Genomic DNA, 10,344 nt, shown 5'->3' with positions numbered 1-10,344 from the left:
AAGACTTCATAAACGCATACATACACAGTTTTAATTTGAATTCAAAATAGGTTCTTGGATGAAAAATGTCATACATTTTTGTATAAATGTGTAAGTAACACTTAGCTAAAGATAGAATGTAAAATTTCTTATAAGTGGAACAAACATATATCCAGGTATAGTTTTACATTTAGAGCCACAGTTAAACTACCACATTTGCTTCCCTAAGGGGTTACCAGTCTGTGAAGCGTTTACCCCAAATCGTCAAAGTGTATGGAACCTCTTAGGTTGTTGTTGAAATATGTATGAAGTTACAGCCCTTTGATTTAGCCTGTTGAGCTCAATGGTCCTAGAGGAAGAGTCACATTCAGCATGATTAATGAAGGACAGCTATAACCCCAGGAAGCTCCAGAAAGGAGAGAACCTGCTTGTTCAGCCAGCGCAGGGACTTTCTCTGGTTCTCCCAGAATAATGAGTAAAGCAAATCAAATTCCCTCAGTTTCCCAAGGTCCAGATGTAATGAGTGACACCTCGTTTTGTCCAGCGGTGCAACTGTGTGCATCCTCTATGATTCCTGACTTAAGTTGACGCAAACATCCAGAGGAAGAGCTGGATCCCTTGTGGGGGGCGGGTGGGAGTGGAGGCACACATTTCAAGCTTGAAATACTAAGCCCTGAAAACTTTCAGCTGAAATACTAAGGCCTGAAAATTGTCAGATGGACATTGGCATAAGAATTCTGGAAGAGAGAAAGGCAGGCTTCAGGCTCAACAGAATGTGCTGTTTGAGGGTTAGTTGCTGAACCATTGATAGGATAACAGAATGTTAAATTAAGTTTTGTTGCTATAACGACCAAACAAGTGGCCCATTAAGAGTTGATCCTGGTCAGTAATCCAATCTGTTGTCCAGAGTATGAGTGTTTTGGCTGTCCCTAAAACTAATTCCACCAGGAGACCCTTGGATTGGTGCCATCAGGATTCAAAATATTGAGAAACGACGAGTCTGAGGCCCTTGGTTTCTTTCCTGAGTGTGGAATGGCATGAAAGCAAAACAATTTGTATATTTGTTTTCTATTTTTGATCTCCAGTTATGCCACTTGGCATTTTGGGGGCACCTCAAAAGTAAAACGAATACTTTTTGTTGGATTTAAATCAAGTAGAGAAAGGCCAACGATGAAGGGACTTTCTTTGCTCCAATCACACCTCAAAAAGTTGCATTTATTTACAAGCATCAGAGCTACCAGTAGAAACATAAAAAGTAAACCTAACAATGAAAGTGCTTAAACCTGCTAGTAATCAGTGAAATGCAAATTAAAATGATAATAAATGATAATAGTGAGATTGGGCCAAAAGATCACACAGCTGTGCAAGTTGTCAGGAGAGTGGCATTGTAAATCCGTAGAGTGGTTTTGAAATGCGATCTGACAGTAAATTTTAAGAACTAGAAAATATTGCCCTACCTCTGAAAACTTCACCCTACGGAAAGAGTTCACAAGAAGAAAAAAATTACATTTGCAGAAAAGTTTATGGCAGTGGGATTGGGTTATGCTTGTAAAAATGTGGGAGGATCTGAAATGTTAAACCTTAGAGAAATTGACAAATAAGATCATGGTGCTCGATAGAATATTACTTAGCTGACATGAAAGTCATAAATCTGGAGACAATGGGGCAATATGAAAAACGTTAAGTGAAGAAAGAGGCATATGAAATCTCGACATTCTCTATGATTACAATATGTGGTATATGTTTACGAATGGACACGAAATGAAATGGAACAGAACAAATAAAAACAGTTGTGTTTAAATAGAGAAAATTGGGGCTAATACAAATGGAGTCATAAATGTATCTCTTTGGAATTCACCAGGTATAATATTGTACTGTAGTTATAACACTAAATGAACTCAAAATGTTCTTTTGTAAACCTTGGAGCATTTTGAATTTGAGATTACAGAATAATGAGAAACATAAACCTAAAAATATTCCTTAGAACTACATTTTCACTCTCTCAGTACAACCCCTCTAATAAAATGTTTAACTTATTTTTTTATTGCAAAAGTAACACATACTACTCATATTACTCACAAACAGGACGATCGATAATTCATCCTCACACTGTGTCTCATTTTATTCCAACCCTCCTCTTCCTTTTCTTTTACAAAAATGAGATCCTACCATGAATACAATTTAGTGATTTTATACAAAATGGTCGGCATTTTTTAAGCGAACTTCTATTGTTAAGCAGTTAGTTTCTTTCCTTTTTTTCCATGACTTACTATCAGCTAGTAGCAGTTACCATTTATTAATTCGGGCAATGTGCCAGTACACTGTATGTACTATTAGCTGTAGGGCAAATATCAAGTAGCTAATCTGATAGATAGCGTAGTCCCACCTTTATACAGAAATGAAAGAGCTGAAGTGCCGGGGGTCAATTTGCTCAAAATTACTTGGTGAGTAAATGACAGTGGTGGGAATCCAAAGCAGCTCTGACTGCAGAACACGAGCTCTTCAACACGAAGGTGTCTGTGACGAGCAATACCGCACTTACAATGGGGCAATGGGGCAATCGTGAAGGCTGCACAAGGGCTCAAGTCTCAGCTCTCCTTCTTCCAAGCTCCCGGCCTCTTGCTCTGTAAATCTCTTTCCAGAGACTGGAACTGGCCAAGCATGCAGTGTCACCAGGCAGATACCCCTGCCTAGACCTGGTCCACAGTGGCTCAGTGTCCTTGTTTCCTGGCTTTGGCACTCTCTCCCACCTTCAACCAAATGCCCTAGGGTGCTTCAGGACTCACAGCTTGAGGTTATCTCTTAGATGGGCCCTGGCTGTAGCAGTGACTGACTGCGGATGACTCCTTCCGGCCAGAGTAGTATTTTTTTTATAGGATCATGAGAGATTCTGTTAGATCTTGTTCTCTCATCTTAAGATTTATTATAATTGATATTTTTACCATGGCTGAGCCAGTCTTACCATATTCTACTAATTCTGGAGAATCTCATTATCAAAGCATCAAAGATATGAAATGAATATCAAGACAATAATTGAACTCCCCTTGGCCTGCATTGTATCATCCTTCTTTTGCATCCCAACAGGCTTGACACAGGCTTCTCCAAAGAGACCTCTCCTTTCATTATCTTTGCTCTGCCGTTGATCCATAAGGCAACCGGCAACCACTTTCTTCTGTCTCCATCAGGCAGATCTGGGTTGGATCCCAATTCTGTCTCACACCAGTCCTACTAGTGCCTTACTAACTCTCCATCTCTTTATCTGTAAAACAATTACATCAACATCTAATTCATGTAGTTTATTAATATTGCCTAGAGCCTTACCTGGCACACATAGGTGCTTGGAGATTATAGATACACGTGTATGCTTTATTTTCTTTCCACTTGAACAGAAGCTAGTGTTCAGTCATTCACAAAACTGCCCTCTCTGTACCTGAGATTTCCTAGTCTTCTTTACTCTGTGTCCTACTCATCATGCACATTCCTAGCCTTTAGTGGCTGTCACCATCTGCTTTCCATGCTTCCACTCCAGCACTGTTAACTGAAGCATTATGGTGGCAGTTACTAACTCATGTTTCATAATCTGTGCTCTCTGACTTCAGCCTGTTGGTCCTCATTGCAGTGCTTTCTTTTTCTCCTATAAAGCCAAAATTCCTATAGTAACTACCCCAAATTTCCATGCTTCTAAAGATCTCAATTGCATGCATACTTTCCTTACTCTCAACAGATGATCTGGCCTCCCGTGATAAAGATCACCACTGTACAGAAAAGACCACGGCAACATAGTATCTTTCTAAAGCATTCCTTTTAGAACTATCTTTTCCCTCCCAAAAGCCATTTGATGTCTATCCTCACATGCAGAGCAAGATTATGATCATGATTTTGGTTTGGCTTTATTTCCACGTTATGAACCCCACATTTCAACCGATCTGAACAAGAACCCCAAATCCCTTCCTTTTCCACCTTTGATCTATATATACTGTGACCATTCTTTTTTTTACAATGTCATTCCCCAGCATTTTCTTAGTATCAGAATTCTGCCCATCCTTCAGCATCCTAATTAAAATTTCATATGCTCCAAAAAACCTTCTGTGATTACTCCAGCTCACTATCCTATTTTAAAACATATGGCCCTTTGTTCTAATTTTAGGGTGCATTCCACCTTTTATTATGTCATTTGTCTATATTTCATCCTTCCTCTGTGACTATAAGCTCCTTAAAAGAATGCAACCATGAGTTACATACGTTTATAGATTCTTAGGAAGCCATTGTTGAAAGCAGTACACAGCCAAGGAAGAGGGCAGGTTTTGAGGACCCCAGCTGCTCTTTTCCCTCTCTCTGTCTTTGAAGTCTCTTTGAAGTGAAAGAAACGTCTTCCCAGAGAAAAGCTCCCCAGAGAGACAGGTCAAATGAGGATCAGGTCTTGTGTGAGCCAGTGGGGATCATCGGAACTGACAAGACAAAGCAGAGGGAAGAGGAAACCCTTGAAATGTGGTCCAGAGGGCTTTGCTGTCTCCTATTGCTAAACAGTGTCAGTGACCCTGTAACATTCTCTGGGGCTGAGAAGTTGCTTAATTCCCAACCTTTGGGTTTTGCAGATTATCAAGAAAAAGCTCCCTCTGCTTGGAACTTGATTTACAGTGATCTCAGCTTAAGGGTCTTACAAATTGAGAAATACAAATACTAGTCAATATATACAACATCATACCCTTTTTCTAAAAGACCTTGAGTTAAGTACAGAAATAATAAGGGGCCAGAAAGGGGGACAGAATAAGCATTTGTTCAAAATGCGTGTGTGTTGGGGTGTATATATACATATATATATATATATATATATATATATATGCGTGTGTATATATGCATATATTGAGAGTGTGTATATCATCCTCTATACAAGCAGCAGCATCTAGGGAACAAGAAGTTTGTCTTCTTTTAGATCCCATCTTATACATGGAAACCTTTGGACCTAGTATAATCTTCCACCATAATGTTGGACTAAACCTTCCAATAAAAATAAGGCCTGACTTCTTAAATCAAAATGCTATAAAATATTGGATTTCTCATTGCATGTTTCTTAGAAATAGTTTTTAGAAACTTTTCTCCGTAGAAAATGAAAAGAGATCTGAATACATCTTTTCTGAGTATCCCATTTACAATCAGGAAGGTGCCTCTTTACCGCTCTTTCTATGAAACAGTGACATCTACTGCTCAGTAGGGCTAATCCTGGGGGATGTTCTAAGACCATTTTTCAGCTCCAGAGGCAGGACCACAGTCACAGTCTCTTTGATGTCCCCATTCTGCAGAAACCCCTCCACAACACTGTCATGTTAGAACCTCTACACCAGCTGAATTCCCTTCATTCTGAGTTAGTTTATTTCTTCGGTAACAATTCTATCAGAAAATATTTGCTGGTATTAAGCCCAAACTTGTTTCTTTTTAACTTGGAACTTTTTCTAGCTGTATCTTTGGAGTAGTGTTTAAGAGGTAATATTCCCTTTCCATACCACAGCCTTAGACACAGAGAGATGTTATATCCCCTCAAAGGTTTCTTCTTCTTCTTCTTCTTCTTCTTCTTCTTCTTCTTCTTCTTCTTCCTCTTCTTCTTCTTCTTCTTCTTCTTCTTCTTCTTCTTCTTCTTCTTCTTCATCTAAACATTCTCACTTCTTCCAGCCTTCCTGGATCTTATTTCAAGCCCCTCTCTACAACTTTCCTATTCTCTACATGTGCTCCTATTGACACACATACATTAGAGAAATAAAAGTGTACATGCCACAAAAGGTCTGTCATTACATCAATAATTGACTCCACTCTTTGTTAAATAGCACTATGATGTAGTGGGTAAGTGAGTGGAGTTTGAAGAAGGAAGATCTGCATCAACCCTGGCTCCCCTACATGAGACACAGGTCCTATGCAACCACTCCAAACCTTTATTTTCTCAGCTATAACATGAACGAGACAATAATAACCACCTAGTAGGTTTGCTCTAAGGTTTAAGCACTAATCAACAAAGTATCATTGTGTGAAGAGCACTTAACACCATTCCTCATAGCTATTCAGTGAGTACTCAATAAATGGAAGCCCTCTTGTTACTAAACAGCTGCTGCCAGGCTATATAAACAAATATGAGAAAATTCAAGGAGAAATGGGGAGTAAGAAGCAATAGAGGAAATAGAAAAAAAAAACAGAAGAATGTACAACATGTTTTAAATTAGCTATACAATGTAAAGTTTCTTAAAGTCTGGGCCAATTTTATGCATATCCCATGTGCCAAGTTCATATCCAGTGTCTGGCATATAAAAGGAGATTAGTAAGTGTTTTCTGGATGAATGAACTTCATATAGATCAAAATATACTATACACCAATAGATGAAAACATCATAAAGTTAGTATTATAGTGACATTTCCTGTATGAAATGTGATACAATATAAAAAGCCAAAATATAGCAGATGTTGAGCCATGACTAGGTTGCATGGTACATTTAATAACCTGAAAGAAGTTACTCATTCAGCAATTTTTATTCATTTGGAAACTGCTGGATCCATAGTGTATGCATATGTTAAGCCCCTTTCTACATAAACATCATCAACAAAAATTCATTTTTAATGACTACCAATGTTTAAGCATAGGTGCTAAGAATATAAAGTAGAAATGATCATTTATTCCCTGGAAGAGTGTACAATGTAGTTAAGAAAATAATTCAGGCACATACAATGATCACTAAAAGCACAAAGGATAAAAGAATTGTATAGCCAGTAGTGATCCAACCAACCCAGCAGATGTTTCCTATTAAACCAATGAAATAGTTTTCCATTCTGTGTGATTCAGGTCTGCCAATTTTGGTTTATTATTCCTACGGTAAGCCAGGTAAAGTGTCCAGAGAAAAAAAGAAAAATAGGAGAATTTAAATGTATTTGAATGAACTTTCAGATGGTTCATAATGCACTTGCTGAACACAGAGCACACAGAGAATTAAAGTTCTTCAGTGGTCTAAGGAAAGTATGCTGGCATCCTAGGCAAAGGGATTGTGTTTTCCTGTTCACTAGGTTTTCAGTGCACCTCTCTTTGGTCTCATCATTTGCATGATGTAGAGAGGAATAATTGTGCTGTCTAAATAACATGAGAATAATACGAAATGGGAGAAGAAAAAGGGCCTGAAAATCTTGCTATGCAAATGCAGGTTGATATTGTCTCTTGTTATTATTCTCTTGTGAGGAGAAGCACATTCTCCTGCCCATCCAAAGAGCTCATGCGTGAGAAGGGTTCCTCTCATATCTCTTCTGTGAGTCATCTCTTAACAAAACAATCTGTAGTCCACTTTTTAAAAAATGAACCTTAAGACACATTGAATGGATCTGTACACCGAAAATAATGGTTTGGTCAGTCTTAATAGTTGATATAGATTTTTTTTAGTGTTTATTTATTTTGAGAGAAAGAGAGAGAGAGAGCGAGCTGGGGAGGGGCAGAGAGAGAGGGAGAGAGAGAATCCCAAATAGGTTCTGCACTCTCATGAACTGTGAGATCATGACCTGAGCTGAGATCAAGAGTCGGACACTTAACTGAGCCACCCAGGCACCCTGATGTGGATTCTGATATAATCAAGTAACTGCAATAGTCAATATTGATCATGCAAGTTGTGAAAATAAATATTTTGGATGGATATGTAGCAGTTTAATTGTGTGGTAGTATACACGGATTTTAAATAATTTACACACTTGCACACACAGAAAAGTCTATTATTGACCATAAAAATTCCCCGAATTCCATGTCCAGCATGTCCTTATCTGTAATAAAAATGGATCTTTATGAAAGGGGAGTGACTCTGGCTGTCTAGGACCATCAACCTGTGAAAACAAATAATCAATATTAAAATTCCGTTCTCTCCTTACTCCCATCTACTGACAGATAAATCTTTTCCTTTTCTTTGATCTTTCTAGTTGTTTTCAGATAGTTCCAGGAATGTCCGACACATGAAGGCAACTCACCTGCCTCCATTCTGATCTATTCATGGTTTGTTACCTGCAAACTACCTGAGGAGGACCCTGGTCACAGCCAGCCTTAGCTGCGCTGCACCAGTACAGGTGAGCTGGGGCCACCTCCTTGATATCTTCTGGGTACCAACAATGCACTGTGGAGGTGAGAATGGCTCAGACTCTACTAAAGAACCTACACAGTGCTGCTTGTGCCTGAGTCTTTCTTTCATGAAGGACATGTGCTTCTGCTCCAGCTATATGTAGGCATACCGTATCCTAGGACACTCTAGAATAGAAGCCATTCCCTTTCCACTGTTGCTATAATCTTTCATCTTTATCCAATGAAAAATATTAAATTCTGCTTTCCTTCAGCCTGAAAGAAAAGCTTCTTCTATACACACAAGGGCATACAACTAGATGTCCAGCAAAGTCATGATTTTAACAAAAAATTAGACCTTAAATCACAGTTTAGGATCATCAAGAAAACCCTGTTAAAGGTATTACTCATGAAACAGGTAAAATCTTACCAAGATTGCTGAGGGTACATATCTAGAAAGCGAATTTTATTTCCCAACTATTTTAAATATAAAATCTGAATTGCCTTACTTAATTAAAACTTTCTGCAAGGAGAACATACATATCAAAATTTCAGATTTTCTACATAGACTATCATGTCACCTTTGAATAAAGACAACTTTATTTCTTCCTTTCCAATCTGTATACCTTCTGTTTCCTTTTCTGGTCATTCTGCATTAACTAGGGCTTCCAGGGAAATGTTGAAAAGCAGTGTTGATAGGAAACATCCTTTATTTGTTCCTAGTTTTAATGGGAAAAAAAAGACTTCAAGACTTACCGTAAAGTGACAGTAGTTGAGGCTCCCAGGTGGCTCAGTCGATTAAGTGTCTGACTTCAGCTCAGGTCATGATTTCACAGTTGGTGAGTTCGAGCTCTGTGCTGAAGCAGCTTGGAAACTGCTTCAGATTCTGTGTCTCCCCCCTCTCTGTTCCTCCCTGCTCGCAATCTGTCTCTCTCTCAAAAATAAATAAATATTAAAAAAAATTTAAAAAATAAAGTGACACTAGTCAAGACAGTGTGGTATTGGCAAGAGACAAATAGATCAATGGAACAGAATAGAGAGTCCAGAAATTGACCCACATAAATATAGGCAACTGATTTTTGATAACAGAGCAAAAGCAATGCAATGGAGAAAAGATAGTCTTTTCAACAAATGGTGCTGAAACAAGTGGACAATCCTGTGTTGAAGAATAAGAAGGAGGAGGAGGAGGAGGAGGAGGAGGAGGAGGAGGAGGGGCAGGGGGAGGGGGAGGAGGAGGAGAAGAAGAAGAAGAAAGGGGAATCTAGAACAGCCTTCACAAAAGTTAACTCTTCACAAAAATTAACTCAAAATGGATTATAGATCTAAATGTAAGATACAAAGCTATAAAACCCCTAGAAGATAACATAGGGAAAAACCTAGATGACCTTGGGTATGGCAATGACTTTTTAGATATAATATCAAAGGTAGAATCCATAAAGAGAAGAATTGGTAAGCTGGACTCCATTAAAATTTAAAATATCTGCTCTGTAAAAGACTTTGTCGAGAAAATGAAAAGACAAACCACAGACCGGGAGAAAATATTGGCAGATGACATACCTGATAAAGGACTGTTACCAAAAATACATGAAGAAATCTTCAAATTCAACAAAAAGAACACAAACAACCTGTTGGGAAAGACATTCTCATGAGGAGTCTTTCTCCTCCCACTTTACTGCGTATGGATGGGCCTTGGGCCTGGAACATTTCCTTACCAAGAGATAGAAAACCCTCACATTCTTTGCTGGACATGACCTTGTGTGAGACTATCTTTCTTTGTTTCAGGCTCAATGAGTACTCTGTCTCTTTTTAAAGAGTAGGCATTGTCTATCATCCACTTGGAGAGGACAGGGTTCCTTCTCCACTGTGGCAGCAGAGGGGGAAAGATCCTCTGACCGTGGGGGACTGACACCCACTATTGAAGCTGATCTTGCTCTGTCTCTTCTTTATGTAAGTAAAATGTTGTTCCATCCAGTGCTTGACTGTGTTATGATTTCCTTAGCGACTCTGAAACCAAGAAGCAATGGGAAGAATTGTTTGGACTTCCATTCCTGGTGGGTAGCGTGGTGATGCTTTTTACTCTCCTCTACATATAGATGCCCATCTCCCTTCCCCTGGGATTGGTACCTGGTACGCGGTACTCAACTTGACACCATGCGATTAAAAGTGAGCCAAAGACTTTTAACAGACACCTCACCTAGGAAGATATATCAATGGCAAATAAGCATGAGAACAGATGTTTCACATCATAAGGCATCAGGGAAATGCAAATTACAACAGTGACCTACCACCACGCACCTATT

General features: G+C 38.8%; 1 long non-coding RNA gene across 1 annotated transcript; it reads right to left on the bottom strand.

The window, feature by feature from the left end:
* Window positions 1-1,173: 1,173 nt before the first annotated feature.
* Window positions 1,174-9,189, bottom strand: LOC128316431 (uncharacterized). Its single transcript, XR_008300342.1, has 3 exons — window positions 8,801-9,189; window positions 4,222-4,427; window positions 1,174-3,238 (listed from the first exon to the last, which is right to left on the bottom strand). It is a non-coding gene; the product is annotated as an uncharacterized LOC128316431 (long non-coding RNA).
* Window positions 9,190-10,344: the final 1,155 nt, after the last annotated feature.

This window comes from Acinonyx jubatus, chromosome B4, assembly GCF_027475565.1.
Source record: "Acinonyx jubatus isolate Ajub_Pintada_27869175 chromosome B4, VMU_Ajub_asm_v1.0, whole genome shotgun sequence".
Classification (NCBI taxonomy): Eukaryota; Metazoa; Chordata; class Mammalia; order Carnivora; family Felidae; genus Acinonyx; species Acinonyx jubatus.
This window is presented reverse-complemented; position numbering and strand designations above follow the sequence as displayed.